Source organism: Orycteropus afer, unplaced genomic scaffold (genome assembly GCF_000298275.1).
Source record: "Orycteropus afer afer isolate SDZICR_OR568_19922 unplaced genomic scaffold, OryAfe1.0 scaffold00203, whole genome shotgun sequence".
NCBI lineage: Eukaryota > Metazoa > Chordata > Mammalia > Tubulidentata > Orycteropodidae > Orycteropus > Orycteropus afer.
The window spans coordinates 2,639,460-2,655,417 of NW_006921790.1; positions in this window are offsets into that span (position 1 = coordinate 2,639,460).

Below are 15,958 nucleotides of genomic sequence, written 5' to 3' on the forward strand. Positions count from 1 at the left end.
GGGCAGTGTTTCATTCTGCTGTGCATGGGGTCACTATGAGTCAGAAATGACTCGACGGCACTTAACAACGACAACAACAACAATAGCATTATGCTTCAGGAGAGATCTTGAAACAGTCTTTTTGATGATGAATGCCACACCATTCCTCTTCAATCTGTCATTGCTAGTATAGTAGATCATATGGTTGTCTGATTCAAAATGGCCAGCACCAGTCCATTTCAGCTAAGACCTAGGATATCAATCTTTATGAATTCCATTTCATTTATGCCAGCTTCCAATTACCTTAGAGTCATATTCCATACATTCCCTGTTCCTTTTATTAATGGATCTGTTTCTACTCATTTTGAGTCACGCTTCATCAGCCAATGGAGGTCCTGAAATTTTTTACTCTATCCATATCATTAAGGTTGTCTCTACTCTGAGGAATCAGCACTTCCTCAGTCAAATTTGGAGTGCCTTCCAACTGGATGGGCTCATCTTCTGGCACTATATCAGACAATGTTTCAGGGCTATTCTTAAAAATTTCCAGTAATATATCAGACAGTGTTTCACTACTATTCATAAGGTTTTCACTGGCCATTGTTTGAGAAGTGGATGACCTCTTCCTTCTTCCAAATCTGTCTTAGCCCAGAAGCTTTGCTGAAACCTGTCCACCCTGGGTAACCCTGCTGGCATTTTGCAACACCAGTAGCATAGCCTCCAGCCTCACAGCAACACAAAAGCCACTCTTGTTGTTGTTATGTTCCATCAAGTTGGACCCAACCCATAGCGACCCCTCCTTGGGTTTCCGAGGCAGCATCACTACAGAAGAAGTTTGTCCCATCTTCCTTCCAAGGAGTGGTGGTGGGTTTGAACCACCAACTTTCTGGTTAGCAGTCAAGTGCCTTAGGCACTATGCTACCAGAGATCCTTAAAAGCCACTAGAGAATGACAAACTGACAGACAAGTTTGTCTCCCTTAGTGTTTCCTAGCTCCTCTGTGACCATCTACTTCAGGCCCCAGCCTTAAAAAAAAAAGCTTCCCTCAAGCAAAAAACAACCCCTGAGCCCCAGGCCCAGCTACCTTGGGCCCCGCTGGCTTAATATAGAGCCTCCCTCAAGGAACAAGCACCCCCTGAGCCCCAATCCTGCCTATCTCAGGCCCTGGCCTTAAAATAGAGACTCCCCAAACTAAAAAACAATCCTCAAGCCCCAGGCCCAACTACCTCAGCCCGGCCTTGAAATAGGGCCATCCCAAGTGAAATATCACCCCCGAGCCCAGGACTTGCCTACCTCAGCTCCAGCCTTAATATAGAACAACCCCAAGTGAAAAACAGTCCCTGATCCCTGGACCTGCCTATCTTGGGTCCTGGCCTTAATATAGAGCAGTCTCAAGCCAAAAGCAGTCCCTGAGCTCTGAGCCTGCCTACCTCAACCCCAGCCTTAATACAGAGCTTCCCCCAAGCAAAAAGTACTCTCTGAGCCCCCGGCCTGCCTACCACAGACCCTGACCTTAAAAAAAGCCACCTCAAGCAAAAGCAGCCCCTGAGCTGTCATCCCACTTACCTCAGCCCCAGTCTTAATGCAAAGCCTCCCACAAGTGAAAAGCATCCCCTGAGCCCTGAGCCCACATACATCAGGCTCCGGGCCACCTACCTGGGCCCCGGCCTTAAAATAGAGCTGCTCCCAAGGAGAAAAGCAGCCCCCAAGCCCTGGGCCCACTTACCTTGGGACACAGCCTTAAAATTCAGCCGTCCCAAGCGAAAAATAGCCCCAGAGCCGCAGATCCACCTACTTCATCTCTGGCCTTAACATAGAGGTACCCCCAAGTGAAAAACAACCTCCAAGACCCAGGCCCTCCTCTTTCCCGGGCTTAATGTAGAGCCTCCCACTAGTGAAAAACACCTCCCGAGCCCCAGGCCTGCCTACTTTGGGCTCTGGCCTTAAAATAGAGCCACCCCCAAGTGAAAAGCAGGCCCCAAATTCCAGATTTCCCACTAGCATCAACAAAAAACATGGCATGGATGTGACATTTAGATTGTTTCCATGTAGAGACTAATAAGAATAACGGTGTTGAGAATTCTCTTGTATAATATTATTTTAACGCACATTCTTATGTATGAAAATTTCAAAAAGATGTGCCTAGAAATGGCAATAGAATATGAGCATCTTGGGTACATAATGCCAAACTATTTTCCAATGTAAATTTGCAGATACAAGCTCAATAGCAGAGCACCAGAGTTCCAATTCGTTTTCTTAGTCAGTAATTTGGTTTTTTTTTTTTTTTTTCCTCATGTCGGTATCTACATAAGTAGACACAATGGCTTAATTTTAATGGAGTCAATATTTTTCATCTTTTAATTTAAGGTTTTTTTTTCTTGTGTGTGTGTGTGTGTTATCTTAAATAAATCTTTCTTTGCAACTAGATTTTGGATGTATTCTCCTATCCAACTGTCAGAAAATGGATGAACTAGAACAGAAGTCTGCATTCTATCGTAGCCCAAATCCAGACTCTACAAAGGCAGTAGTGAGCAGCTGTGATAGTGATCTATGGCCTCAGAGCCAAAAATATTTACTATATGGTAAATATTTAGTGTTTATCTTTCACATATATATCAAAAATACATGTAGCAATATTTAGGCTTGCATTGTAAGGTAGTCTTTCTTTTTTTTTTTTAATATTGGCACCTAATTGACAAAATATCATTTATTGAAAATAATTTTTTCACTATTCTGATCAATATAAACTTTGCCATAATTAAAATGTTAATTTTTCATTTGTTTGTTTAGCTATTCAGTTAGTCATTTTTTATATTATTTATTCTATTTCATTGTTATAACTGTCTATCTTCAGATTAATAGTACACTGACTTGATTGGCGTACAAAGAGAGTGTTAATAGCTTATACTTTAAGTATCCACACGTTGTTGTCGTTGTCTGCTCCAATGTATGGTAATCTTAGGGATAACAGAACAAAATGTTACCTGGTCCTGCACCACCTTCATGATCGTTGGTATGTTTGAGTCCATTCTTGCCAATGGACCTGGATGTTTTTCACTAATGGTTTCCCTCATTTTTGCTGACCAAATTTGACATCCTTTCTAATGATTGACATTTTCTGATAAAGTGTCTGAAGTAAATGAACATTCTGATTGTATTTTTTCTAAGACTGATTCTGACAGTCCATGATATATTCAATATTCTTTGACAAACAACAGTTTCAATATATCAATAGGTAGTTTTCCCAACTTTATTTTCCAAAGATTCTTAAATTTTCTCATGTTGGCATGTATAGAATTCCTTTTTTTTTTTTTCCTCTTTTGGTATATTCACCTTTTATATTCAGTATCTTTGTTGATTTCACTCATTAGTTCTAGTTGTTGTGTCTAAACAAATTGGTTTTTCCAAAAATAAACAAGTATCTGTGAATAACTAATGACAGATTTGTTTTATCCTTCTCATAGTTATTTGTTTAGTGTTTTTCATTGCCTTGCTATACTTACTAGGATCTCTAGCACAATAAATTCCTGAATTGATGATTACAGTTACACATATCTTACTGGTAATTTTAGAGAAGAACCTTTTAACTATCCCTTTGTATCATAATTTAGAGAAGAACTTTTTAACTATTCCTTTGTATCATAGTTGCTACAGCTTTTTTTAGATAGTTAGTAGCAAAGTAAAAATTGTCTTTTCATTACTTTACTTGTTAAAAGATTTTTGTCATCAATGAGTATTTAATCATATCAAATGTCTTTCTGCATTAATTGGATGAAAATATGAGTTTTCTTTTCTCTTCAATAAATTCAGAAATTACATTAATTAATTATTTTTTAACTGTTAGCCAAACTTACATTTATGGAAAAATGTCAATATATTTTATGATTTAAAATGATGTTAATGTATTATTTAAAAGATTTACTACAATTTTTTTTTTTTTAAATCTATGTTCATTGAAAAAATTATCCTGCAATTTTTATATCTACCAATATCTTTGTCAGGTTTGGTTACTAATATAATGTTGACCTCAAAAATAACAACAGCAGGAAAAACAGACTTGAATAATTTTCTCCTTTTCTTTTGTTCTTAGAATATTTGTGTAAGATTAATGCTATTTCTTGGTTAAGTGTTTGAAAAAATAAACCACTGAAGCTATCTGAATATAGAATTTTATTTTTAAGGTTACAATTATGAAATTATTTTATAAGTATAGAATAATTCAGAATTTCTACTTTTTCTTGCATGAGCTTTATTAGATTGCATTTTCCTAGAATTTGTTCATCTTGTGGACACATGCACATTTATGGGTTTAAAGTCATTCATAATAAATTAATTGTTTCCTTTCTAATATTGTCTCTTTTGCTTGCTTTCTCTCTTTTTCTTTGGCACAATTCTTCCAATATGTTTAAAAATTACATTAAGACTTTCAAATAATTATCTTTTCTTAAATATCATTTTACGTGAAGAAGCAGAGTAAGGAAGCAGAGACAGGGATGCAGGTAAGGCCATGGACGCAGGCCACAGCCCTCCCAAGCAATGGGAAAGCTGATAAAAAGCCTGGGTGGCGGGCAGGACAGAATGAGGAAGCAGAGCCTGGGATCCAGGTAAGACCAGGGACCCCGGCCACAGCCCTGCCAAGTGGTGGGAAAGCAGAGAAAAAGCCGGGGGCAGAGGGTACAGGAAGAGTGAGGAAGCACAGACAAGGATCCAGGTTAGGCTGGAGACCCAGGCCATGGCCCTCCCAAGTGGAAGGAAAGGAGGGAAAACAGAGAAAAAGCTGGGAGTGGGGCAGAACATAGTAAGTAAGCAGAGGTAGGTATCAAGATAAGTCCAGGGTCCCAGACCTTGGCAAGCTGTGGGAAAGCAGAGAAAAAGCCAGGGAGGGAGACCAGGACAGAGAGAGGAAGCAGAGGCAAGCATCCAGGTTAGGCTGGGGACCCAGGCCATGGCTTTCCCACATGGCAGGAAAGGAGGGAAAGCTGAGAAAATGCTAGGGGTGGGGAACCAGGATAGAGAGAAGAAGCAGAGGCACGGATCCAGGTTAGGCTGGGGACCCAAGCCATGACCCTTCCAAGTGGCAGGAAAGGAGGGAAAGCAGAGAAAAAGCTAAGGGTGGGGAACCAGGACAGAGAGGAAGCAGAGGCAGGGATCCAGATAAGGCCAGGGACCCAGGCCATGGCCCTCCCAAGCAACAGGAAAGCTGGGAAAAGCAGAGAAAAAGCCAGGGGGTGAGGGTGGGGATGGGACAGAGTGAGGAAGCAGAGGTAGGGATCCTGGTAAGGCCAGGGTCCCAGGCCACAACCCACCCAAGCGGTGGGAAAGGAGAGAAAGCAGAGAAAAAGCTGGGGGGCCAGGCAGGACAGAGTGAGGAAGCAGAGGCAGGGATCCAGGTAAGGCCAGGGTCCCAGGCCACGGGCTCCTAAGCAGAGGGAAAGCGGTGAAAAAGCTTGGGGGGGGGGGCACCAGGACAGAGTGAGGAAGCAGAGGCAGGGATATAGGTAAGGCCAGGGACCCAGGCCATGGCCTTCCCAAATGGCCAGAAAGCTAGGGAAAGTAGAGAAAAAGCCAGGGGTGAGCAGAACAGATTGAGGAAGCAGAGACAGGATTCCAGGTAAGGCTGGGGACCCAGGCCATGCCTCTCCCAAGCAGTGAGAAAGAGGCTGGGATCTATGTAAGGAGAGGGTGGGGAGGGTGGAGAGGTTTTGAACAGCTAAGGGAGACAAATTTGTCTGTCAGTTTGTTCTACTGTGGTGGTGTGTTGCTGTGAAGCTTGAGGCTGTGCTACTGGTGTCTCAAACCCAGTAGGGTTGCACATGGTACACAGGTTTCAATGCAGCTTACAGACTGAGACAGACTAGGAAGAAGGAAGAGGCCATCCACTTCTCAAAGAATTGGCCAGGGAAAACCTTATGAATAGCAGAGAAACACTGTCTGATACATTACTGTGCAACTTTATGACTTGCCCAGAAACATTATCTGATAACAGTGCAGGAGGATAAGCCACTTAGGTGAGATGTTGTTGTGTTGTTATGTTAGGTCAGAAGCCTCTCAAAATAAGACCAGGAAAGAGCTACATCATCAGAGTAGAACCAGCCTTAATGATATGGATAAGATAAGGCTTTTGAGACCTCCATTTGCTGACACGGCACGACTCAAATTGAGGAGAAACAGCTGCAAACACCCATTAATAATCGGAACATGTAATGTACAAAGAATGAATCTAGGAAAGTTGGAAGTTGTCAAAAAAGAAATGGAGCTCATAAAGATTGATATCCTAGGCATTAGTGAGCTGAAATGGACTGTTTTTCACCATTTTGAATCAGACCACCATGTGGTCTACTGAGCCGAGAATGACAATTTGAAGAGGAATGGCATGGCGTTCATCATCATAAAGGATGTTTCAAGGTCTGTCCTAAAGTACAATGCTGCCAGTGATAGGATAATATCCATATGCCTACAAGGAAAACCAGTTAATATGACTATTATTTAAATTCATGCACCAACCATCAAAGCAAAAGATAAAGAAATTGAAGGTTTTTATCAGCTTCTGCAATAGGAAATTGACTGAACATGCAATCAGGATGTGTTAATTATCACTGGTGACTGGAATGCAAAAGTTGGAAACAAAAAGAATCACCAATAGTTGGAAAATTTGGCCTTGGTGACAGAAATGATGCTGGAAATAGCATGATAGAATTCTGCAAGACCAACAATTTATTCATTGCAAATAACTTTTGTCAACAACACAAATGGCAGCTATGCATGCGGACTTCATCAGATGGAACACACAGGAATCAGACTGACTACATTTGTGGTAAGAGGTGATGGAAAAGCTCAATGTCTTCAGCCAAAACCAGGCCAGGAGCTGATTGTGGAACAGACCATCAACTGCTCATATGCAAGTTCAACTTGAAGTTAAAGACAGTTAAAACAAGTCCATGAGAGCCAAAATATGATCTTGAATATATCCTTCCTAAATTTAGAGACCATCTAACGAATACATTTGACTCACTGAACACCAGTGACCGAAAACCAGAAGAATTATGGGATGACATCAAGGACATCATCCATGAAGAAAGCAAGAGCTCATGAAAAATACTAGAAAAGAAGAGAAAACAAAAATGGATGAAAGAAGAGACTCTGAAACTTGCCCTTGAGCAAAGAGTACCTAAAGCAAATGGAAGAAATGATAAGATAAAAGAACTGAGCAGAACATTTCAAAGAGCAGCTCAAGCAGACAAAGACAATTACTATAGTGCAATGTGCAAAGACTTGGAGTTAGAAAACCAAAAGGGAAAAATTCAGTTGGCATTTCTCAAGCTGAAAGAACTGAGGAAAAAATTTAAGCCTTGAGCTGCAATATTGAAAGATGCTATGGGCAAAATATTGAATGATGCAGGAAACATCAAAAGAAGGTGGAAGGACTACACAGAGTCACTGTACCAAAAAAAAACTGGTAGATCTTCATCCATTTCAGGAGGTGCCATATGATGAAGAACCAATGGTACTGAAGGGAGAAGTTGAAGCTACACTGAAGGAATTGGCAAAGAACAAGGCTCCAGGAATTGATGGAATACCCATTGAGATGTTTCAACAAACAGATGCCCCACTGGAGGCAATCACTCAGTTACACCAAGAGATTTGGAAAACAGCTACCTGGCCAACTGACTGAAAGAGATCCATATTTGTACCCATTCCAAAGAAAGGTGATCCCACAGAATGTAGAAATTATCAAACAAAATCATTAATATCTCACACAAGTAAGATCTTACTGAAGATAATTCAAAAATGGTTGCAGCACTATATTGATAGAGAACTTCCAGAAATGCAAGCTGGATTCAGAAGAGGATGTGGAACAAGGAATAGCATAGCTGCTGTCAGATGGATACTGGCTCAAAGCAAAGAATACAAGATGTTTACCTGTGTTTTATTGACTATGCAAAGGGATTTGATTGTATAAATTATAACAAATTGTGGATGAGATTGAGAAGAATGGGAATTCCAGAACACTTGATTGTGCTGATGAGGAACCTGTACATTGACCAGGAGGCTGTTGTTCAAACAGAACAAGGGGACGCTGCATGGCTTAAAATCAAGAAGGGAGTGCGTCAGGGTTGTATCTTTTCACCATAATTACTCAATCTGTATACCAAGCAAATAGTCCAAGAAGCTGGACTATATGAAAAAAAAAAAAAAATTGTGGCATCAAGATTAGAGGAAGAATCATTAACAACTTATGATATGCTGATGACACATCTTTGCTTGCTGAAAGTGAGGAGGACTTGAGGCACTTCCTGATGAAGATTGAAAAATACAGTCTGCAGTATGGATTATATCTCAATATAAAGAAAACAAAAATCGTCACAACTGGATCAATAAGTAGCATCACGATAAATAGAGAAAAGATTGAAGTTGTCAAAGACTATTGCTTGGTTGAACAATTGATGCCAACGGAAGCAGCAGTTAGGACGTCAGAAGACATATATCACTGTGCAAGTTGGCTGCAAGGGACCTCTTTCAAGTGCTGAGGAGCAAAGATATCTCCTTGAGAACTAAGGTGCTCCTGAGACAAGCCATATTTTCAATCGCCTCATATGCATGTGCCAGTTGGACAATGAATAAAGAAGACCAAAGAAGAATTGATGCTTTTCAATTATGGTGCTGGTGAAGAATGCTGAAAGTACCATGGACTGCTAAAAGAACTAACAGATCTGTTCTGGAGGAAGTGCAGCTAGAATGCTCCTTAGAAGCGAGAGTGGCCAGATTTTGTCTCACCTACTTTGGTCATGTCAGGAGGGACCATTCCCTGGAGAAAGATGTTATGCTTGGTAAGATGGATGGTCAACAGAAGAGGGGAAGGCCTTCAATGAGATGGATTGACACAGTGGCTGCGACAATGGGCTCAAGTATAGCTGGGATCACGGAGCTGGTGTGGGACTGGGCAGCATTTCATTCTGCTGTGCACCGAGTCACGATGAGTCAGACACAACTCCATGGCACCTAACAACAACAACAAATATCATTTTATCTATGGCTCTTTTATTTTATTGATTTCTGAAAAAAAAAAGTTATTATTTATTCCATTCTACTTTAATTTAGTTTAATTCATTATACTTTCTAAAGCTTCTGAAGTTGAGATCTATCTATCTATCTATCTATCTATCTATCTATATATTTATATATATATATATATATATATGTATGTATGTGTGTGTGTGTATAGACAGTTAACTTACCTTAAATGGAAAATTCAAATACATATGGAATTTTAAATATTTTTTGCAATTAATATATCGTTCAGATTTTCTGTGTATAGAAACTATTTTCTATATTAATTCAATCTTTGATATTTGTTGCAACTTAATGTATAACCAACCTAGAATCAGTTTTATAACTATTCTTTTGTACTTGAGAAAAATGTATATTCTGGAGTTGGTTAGTGTAGCAGTCTTCATGTTTCAATGAAATTATGCTAATGAAGCATGTTGTTAAAATATTTTAAATCCATAGTTAATTTTTCCCTTTGTTTTATTAATTTCCTACTTATTACCATTTATTTATTGTAAACAATTACAAAAAATCATTTTTTATAAACAAATTTTAGTTGTGATATCTTCCTGGAAAACTAAAGCTTTTAATGTTCTATTTCCTTATCTAGCTCACATTGCTTCTTTGCTTAGGAAGTCTACTTTATCTATAGTAGTATAGTTTCTTTTTTCTTCTTTTCACTTTTTTATACTGACTGCATTGTATAACTTTTTGTATCTTAATATTTTTTATTTTTCACTTTATATTATATTGTGTTTCTGGCAAGCATTTATTTTTTTTTAATCTAGCCCTCCAGACATTATAATTGTAGCGATTATTCTAGCTATCTCTCAATTTTACTTTTGTTTTCACTTTGACTTTCTTTTAAGTTGAATTGTCTTTCTTTCCAAATGATGAATGTTTTCTTTCAAATTCTATGTCCTACTCTTTTAACTTCTTCATTATTCATTATTTTAGAATATTAACTCATTAAAAGTTGATGCAAAGGTTAGTAAAAATAATTATCTTTATAACTTCCCCAATAATTCAAAATCTTTAAACATAGTTTTATTATGTTTCCAATTTATGTGAAATTTAAATATATTTTAATCTTAATAAGACATTGTTTAATTGATTTTTTTTGGTTTTTGATGTAGTCAATATTCATTCAGATTTGCCTATTTATTTACTCAATCAATTGCTAATCAATTCATTTGGAATCATTTTCTTCCTACTCAAACAATGCCCACTAATGTTTTTTTGATTTACTTTTTTTTAAAAAAAAAACTTTTTATTCTGTTTTGGGTGCAATTTTAGAAAGCAGATTCATTTCACAGTCAAGAGTTTAAGCATATTTTGTGACATTGATTATAATTTCCACAACATAACAGTGCTCATCTCATCTCATCTCTTGTTTGTGTCTAAGAAGTTCTGCTAACTTTGTCCTGAATAGCTCTAAAATGCATATGGGCATTTTTACAGCACATACAAAAATGTATATAGGAATATCATCTGCCAAAACTATGTATGATCATGGGTACCTTCCTGTTCACCTACTCATACCTGATATGCTTGTCTGTCTACCTAGGTATTCACCTGTAGAATAGTGTTTGTTATTACCGATAATGCAGTAATGTGAGCGCTTTAGAATTTACCTGTGTTTTCTGTACCTCTTGTGCATCTCTTCATGTCTTCCTTTTCCTTAGTGATATTGTGTTAGTCCCATACTTTTGTTATATTGACTTTCCACTCACCCAAATCAACATATGTCTCTTAAATATTCAATAATTTTCTTTCCTCTTCCTTGCCATCCCTGGTAACCAACAAAAATGTTTTCTTCCCAGTTTAAACCTATCCTTGGCTTTTTATAATAATGGATCCATACAATATTTGTCCTTTTTTGTTTGAATTATTTCACTCAGTGTAATTTCATCCAAGTTCACCCATGTTATGAGGTGATTTTCAGATTCTTCATTGCTCTTTGATGCTGTGTAGTTTTCCATTGTGCACATGAACCTGGTTTGGTTACACATTCATCTACTGATGGGCACTTAAGTTGTTTCTCTTTCTTTATGACTAGTGCTGCAATGGCATGGATGTGCATACATCTGTTTTTGTCCCAGAGCACATATCTTTAGGATAAATTCCTAGTAGTGGATTGGTTGGATCAAATGGTATTTCTATTTCCAACTTCTTAAGGAAGTGCCATTCTGTCTTCCACAGTAGTTGCACCATTTTTCTTTTCTTTTCTTTTATTTATTTATTTTTTTTTAATTGTGATTTGGGAGAAGATTTACAGAGCAAATTCACTTTCCATTCAACAGTTCACATATACTTTGTCTCATGTCATTGACCACAGTTTATCACAATGCAACAGCTCCCCTCCCACTTCCTCTCCATAGTTACCTCTTCCCAGTGTCCATCCCTCCATATACCCCTGCCCCCTGAGCTGTCTCCGTGTGCTTAAGCAGCCCATCTTTCTCCCATGATTTTTCTCTCCAAGGAATGTATCTACTTAAGGTAAATGTTCAACTCATATGCCTGTATTTTGTTTGGCTGGAAACCACAGGTGTGGGTTCAATTCCAGACCTGAAGGGCAACTAGGGGCCATAGTCTCAGTGGTTCCACCAGGCTCTATTGGACCAGCAAACCTAGTCCCTACTTTTTTTTTCCTCCAAATGATTTTGAGTTTTGTTCCACATTGTTCTCCCTCTCTATCAAGGATCACCTACGTAGATCCCCTTCAAAGCGAATGACAGTGGTAGCCAGGCACCATCTAATTCTTCTGGTCTCAGGGTTGTATAGGTTGCAGATCGGATGGTTTACCAGTTTCTAGGACTAATTGTTTCCATGAATCTTGTTTTTCTTCATTCTTCTTTGCTCTGGACTAGGAGAGAGCCATTGTTGCATCTAGATGGCAGCTTGCTAGCTTTTAAGATCCCAGTCACTACTTGCCAAAGTAGGAGGTGGAACAATGTTTTGTATAGTATTTTATGCCAATTGAGCTTGATGTCCCCTGTGACAATGGTCCCAAGCCTGCAGGTTCAACTACTCGGTCCCTCTGGGTAGCTGGCTGTGACCAACCAGTAACCACAACCTTGCCCCTTGTCAGCTCTAGTATACACCTGGGAATTCTGATCATTCACATAAACTTATAGGACCATTGTCTACCAACGTTATACATGGTCTTGGATACACTCCCCATTTCATAGACATACCTAATCATTCAGCCTGTCCACCCATCTATCCACCCATATACCCATGTTTGCCTTCAATGAGAATGCAGTACTATATGAGTTGCACCATTTTTCAATCACACATGCAGTGTATGAAAGTTACAATATTTCCACACCCTCACCAGCATTTGTTGTTTTCTTTTTTGTTGAACTTTGCCATTATTGCTAGGGTGAGATGATATCTCATTGCTGTTTTGATTAGCATCTCTGTAGTGGCTAAAGATCATGAGATTTTCTTCATGCATTTTTTGGCTGCCTGAATATTTTTGTTGGAGTGTCTCTTCATGTCCTATGCCCATTTTTGAATTAGATTGTTTGTCTTCTTGATGTTGAGGTCTTGAAGTTTTCCATAAATTTTAGAGATAAATCCCATGTTGGATATGTCATTACCAAACATTTTTTTTTTTTTTCCAAATATGTAGATTCTCTTTTTGTAACTTTGGAGAACTCTTTTGCTGTTCATAAGAATTTAGTTTTTAGATGGTCCCAGTCATCTAGTGTATCTTCTGCTCTTTGTCCACATTAAGTTATGCTTGATAGGCTGTTTAGGGTGAATTTTGGTCCCTAGGTTTGCCCCTAAGAGTTCTGGTGGCATAGTGCCTAAGCCATTTGGCTGCTAACTAGAAGGCTGGTGGTTCAAACCCACCAGCCACTCCTCATAAGGAAGGTTGGGCAATCTACTTCCATAGTGATACTGCCTCAGAAACCCAAGGAGGGATTTCTATGAGTCAGATCCGACTCAACGGCAGTGGGTTTTTTGGTTTTAGGTTTGCCCCTATGAGATCTGGTGGCATATTTGGTAAAGCATTTGGTTGCTAACCAGAAGGTTGATGGTTCAAACCCACTGGCTAATCCATGAGAGGAAAATATGGCAATCTTACTTCTGTAAAGATTTATAGCATTGGAAACCCAATAGGGGTCACTATGAGTCAGAATTGACTCAATGGCAGTGGATTTAGGTTTTCCCTACTTTATCTTTGAAGAACTTTATAGTTTTGAGTTTTACATTTATGTCTTTGATTCATCTTGAGTTCATTTTTGGTTATGGTGTGAGATGTAGATCTTGTTTATTTTTTGTTTTTCTGGAAAAGGTTATCCACTTTTGCCCGTACCATTCATTAAAAAGGCTATCCCTCCCCCATTTAATGACTTTTGGCTCTTTGTCAAATATCAGCTATCCATAGGTCAGTGAATCTATTTCTAGAGTCTCAATTCTGTTCCACTTTTCTATGTGTTTTCTATCATTGCATGAGTAGCAGATGTTTTGGACTACTGTGACTGTATAGTATGCTTTGAGATCAGGGAGTATGAGACCTCCTACTCTGTTTTTCTTCTTCAGGACTACTTTGCTTGTCTGAGCTCTCTTTCTTTTCCATGTAAAATTAGTGATTGCTTTTTTTATGTCCTTGCCTGAATAATTCCTTTCAGAATGTTCGACACAAGTCCAGTTCCTATGAAGTGGAAGTTAAAGATGTCCTAATGTCCAACTTTTCTAAACTTCTGAGCCACTCTTTGATATCTGATATCAATTCCTCTTCCTCCCCTTAGTAATCTCCCTCCTAATTTAGGGTTTCTATGTTTTGCTGTCACATCTCACAGAACTCACAAACTCCATAGGAAATGGTGGTTGTAGAGCCTGGAAGGCTGGCAGGCTGGCAAGTGCCAGATCCAAGCATAGGTCTGGAGGACTCTCCCAATTCACATGGCTGCAGGGGTTGGCAAATCCAAATTGGGAGCTCAGATGATGGCTATTATCTCAGGTCCAGGGGTGAAATGATGATGAATAAAATACAGAACCAGAGTAAAGACTGAAGTTTATCAGAATGAGGGTGACTTGAGTCATACCCTCCAGCAAGGCAAGGCAAGACTCAAGATGCATTCCACCTTAAACAGGCATTAAAAAAACAAAAAAAAAAACAAAACAAAAAACCTTCACTGACATTAAGTCTATTCTGAATCATCTCACGTTGTTGCTGTTGTTATGTGCCATCAATTCGGACCTGACTCATAGCAAGCCCTCCTTGGGTTGCCGAGGCAGGATCACTACGGAAGTAGATTGCCCAACCTTCCTTTGATGAATGGCTGGTGGGTTTGAACCTCCAACCTTCTGGTTAGCAGTCAAGTGCCTTAGGCACTATGCTTCCAGAGCTCCTGTGTAATTTATGAGAGGTATGAATTTACTAGAGAAGAGGAGGGACTTTTGTAGTTATGGTCAGTCAGCAGCCCTGGGAGCAGGTGGCTATGGCAGAAACTGCTGATCCACTAGGGCATATGCCTACAAAGGTGAAAGAGCCTGGTGTGAGTGGGCATCCCCAAAAGAGAAGGCTGCAGGTGTGTGCCTCTTGTGTTCAGTGTAACAAAGATCAGCCAGTGACACAAGTGCAGGAAGGGAGAGCTGCAGCCCCTTGGTCTGTCTCTTTGGTGTGGGTGTCTGTTTGGTGGTGAGGGTGGCTAGGTTGTAGAGGAGGTGTCTGGAGATCTAGGTGGGTGGGACTTTCTTGACCATCATCTTGGTGGGCGCAGGGAGACATTTTGTCCCTATTCACAGGGAAGCTGTGCTTTTTGGTGTGAAAAGTGTTGCAATTCATTGACATGGGTCTGGCACCCATCTAGGCACATGCACCCATTTATCCAAATCCTATCCAGACTCTAGTGAATGGACACCTTGGGTCTATCTTCTCTCATCGTCCCAAGACAGACATTTTCCATTTTAGAGGTAGGAGATGTATGACACAGTGGGCTGCTGTGAGAGAGGATGTTACAGAGATGTGCCCCTTGTGTTCAGTGTGAAAAAGATCTGTCAGTGTCTTAGGCACTGGGTGGGTGAGCTTCAGCCTCTAATGCTGTCTGCTAGAGAAAGCAGAAAGAATATTTACCCCTATGTACAGGGCAGGTGTCTGTTTGTTGAGTCAGGGAGTGTATTTCTGCAATCTTGATTCACTGGCATGGGTCTGGCATCCTTGTATACACAGATAATAATTTTCCAGCACTTACCCAGATTCAATCAAGTAAGAGATTGTCCTGAGCCTACTTTCTTCAACCACCCTGACACAGGCTTTTCCTCTCACATAGGTCCTCAGCATAAAAGACTGTGTCATAGTAATTAAAGCATTCCACTGCCAACCAAAAATCTGGTGGTTTGAACACATCAGCTTCCCCATGCAAGTAAGATAAGGCAGTCCACCCCTGAAAAGATCCACAACCCTGGAAACCCCACAAGGTACTTCCACTCTGACCCAAAAAGGAGGAGACATGATAGTGTTATCAGGATGTGTGAGACCATGAACAGGGGTCCTTTCTTTCTACTGACAAAGAATTGATCAGGAGAGGCAAAATGTCCATAGGAACTACAGTTTATTAAAGAGAGAGGAGAAAGGAGGGCTCACAAGGGACAGACAGGGCTTTCACCTATTGCTAGCCTCCCATCTCTCTCTGAACAAAGGGATTCCTGAGGTTTATAAAGGGTCTTCTGCAGGAAAGAGGCATCATCTTTATTCATGAAATGTGTGGGGTTCTGAAGTTCAAGTTATGCGTGCGTGATTTCTCTGGACTCAGTTGAAGGCCCAATGACACATTCTTGTTTTCACATGCCTCTGGTGGAAGGTCACTTTGTTGGTCACATTGACTGTTACTACTCATGCTCTGCACCTGGGGGTTGCCTAATAAGAGACTTAAAAAAATAATCTAGAGGTTTATCAGCTTTTTATAACTAGTCAA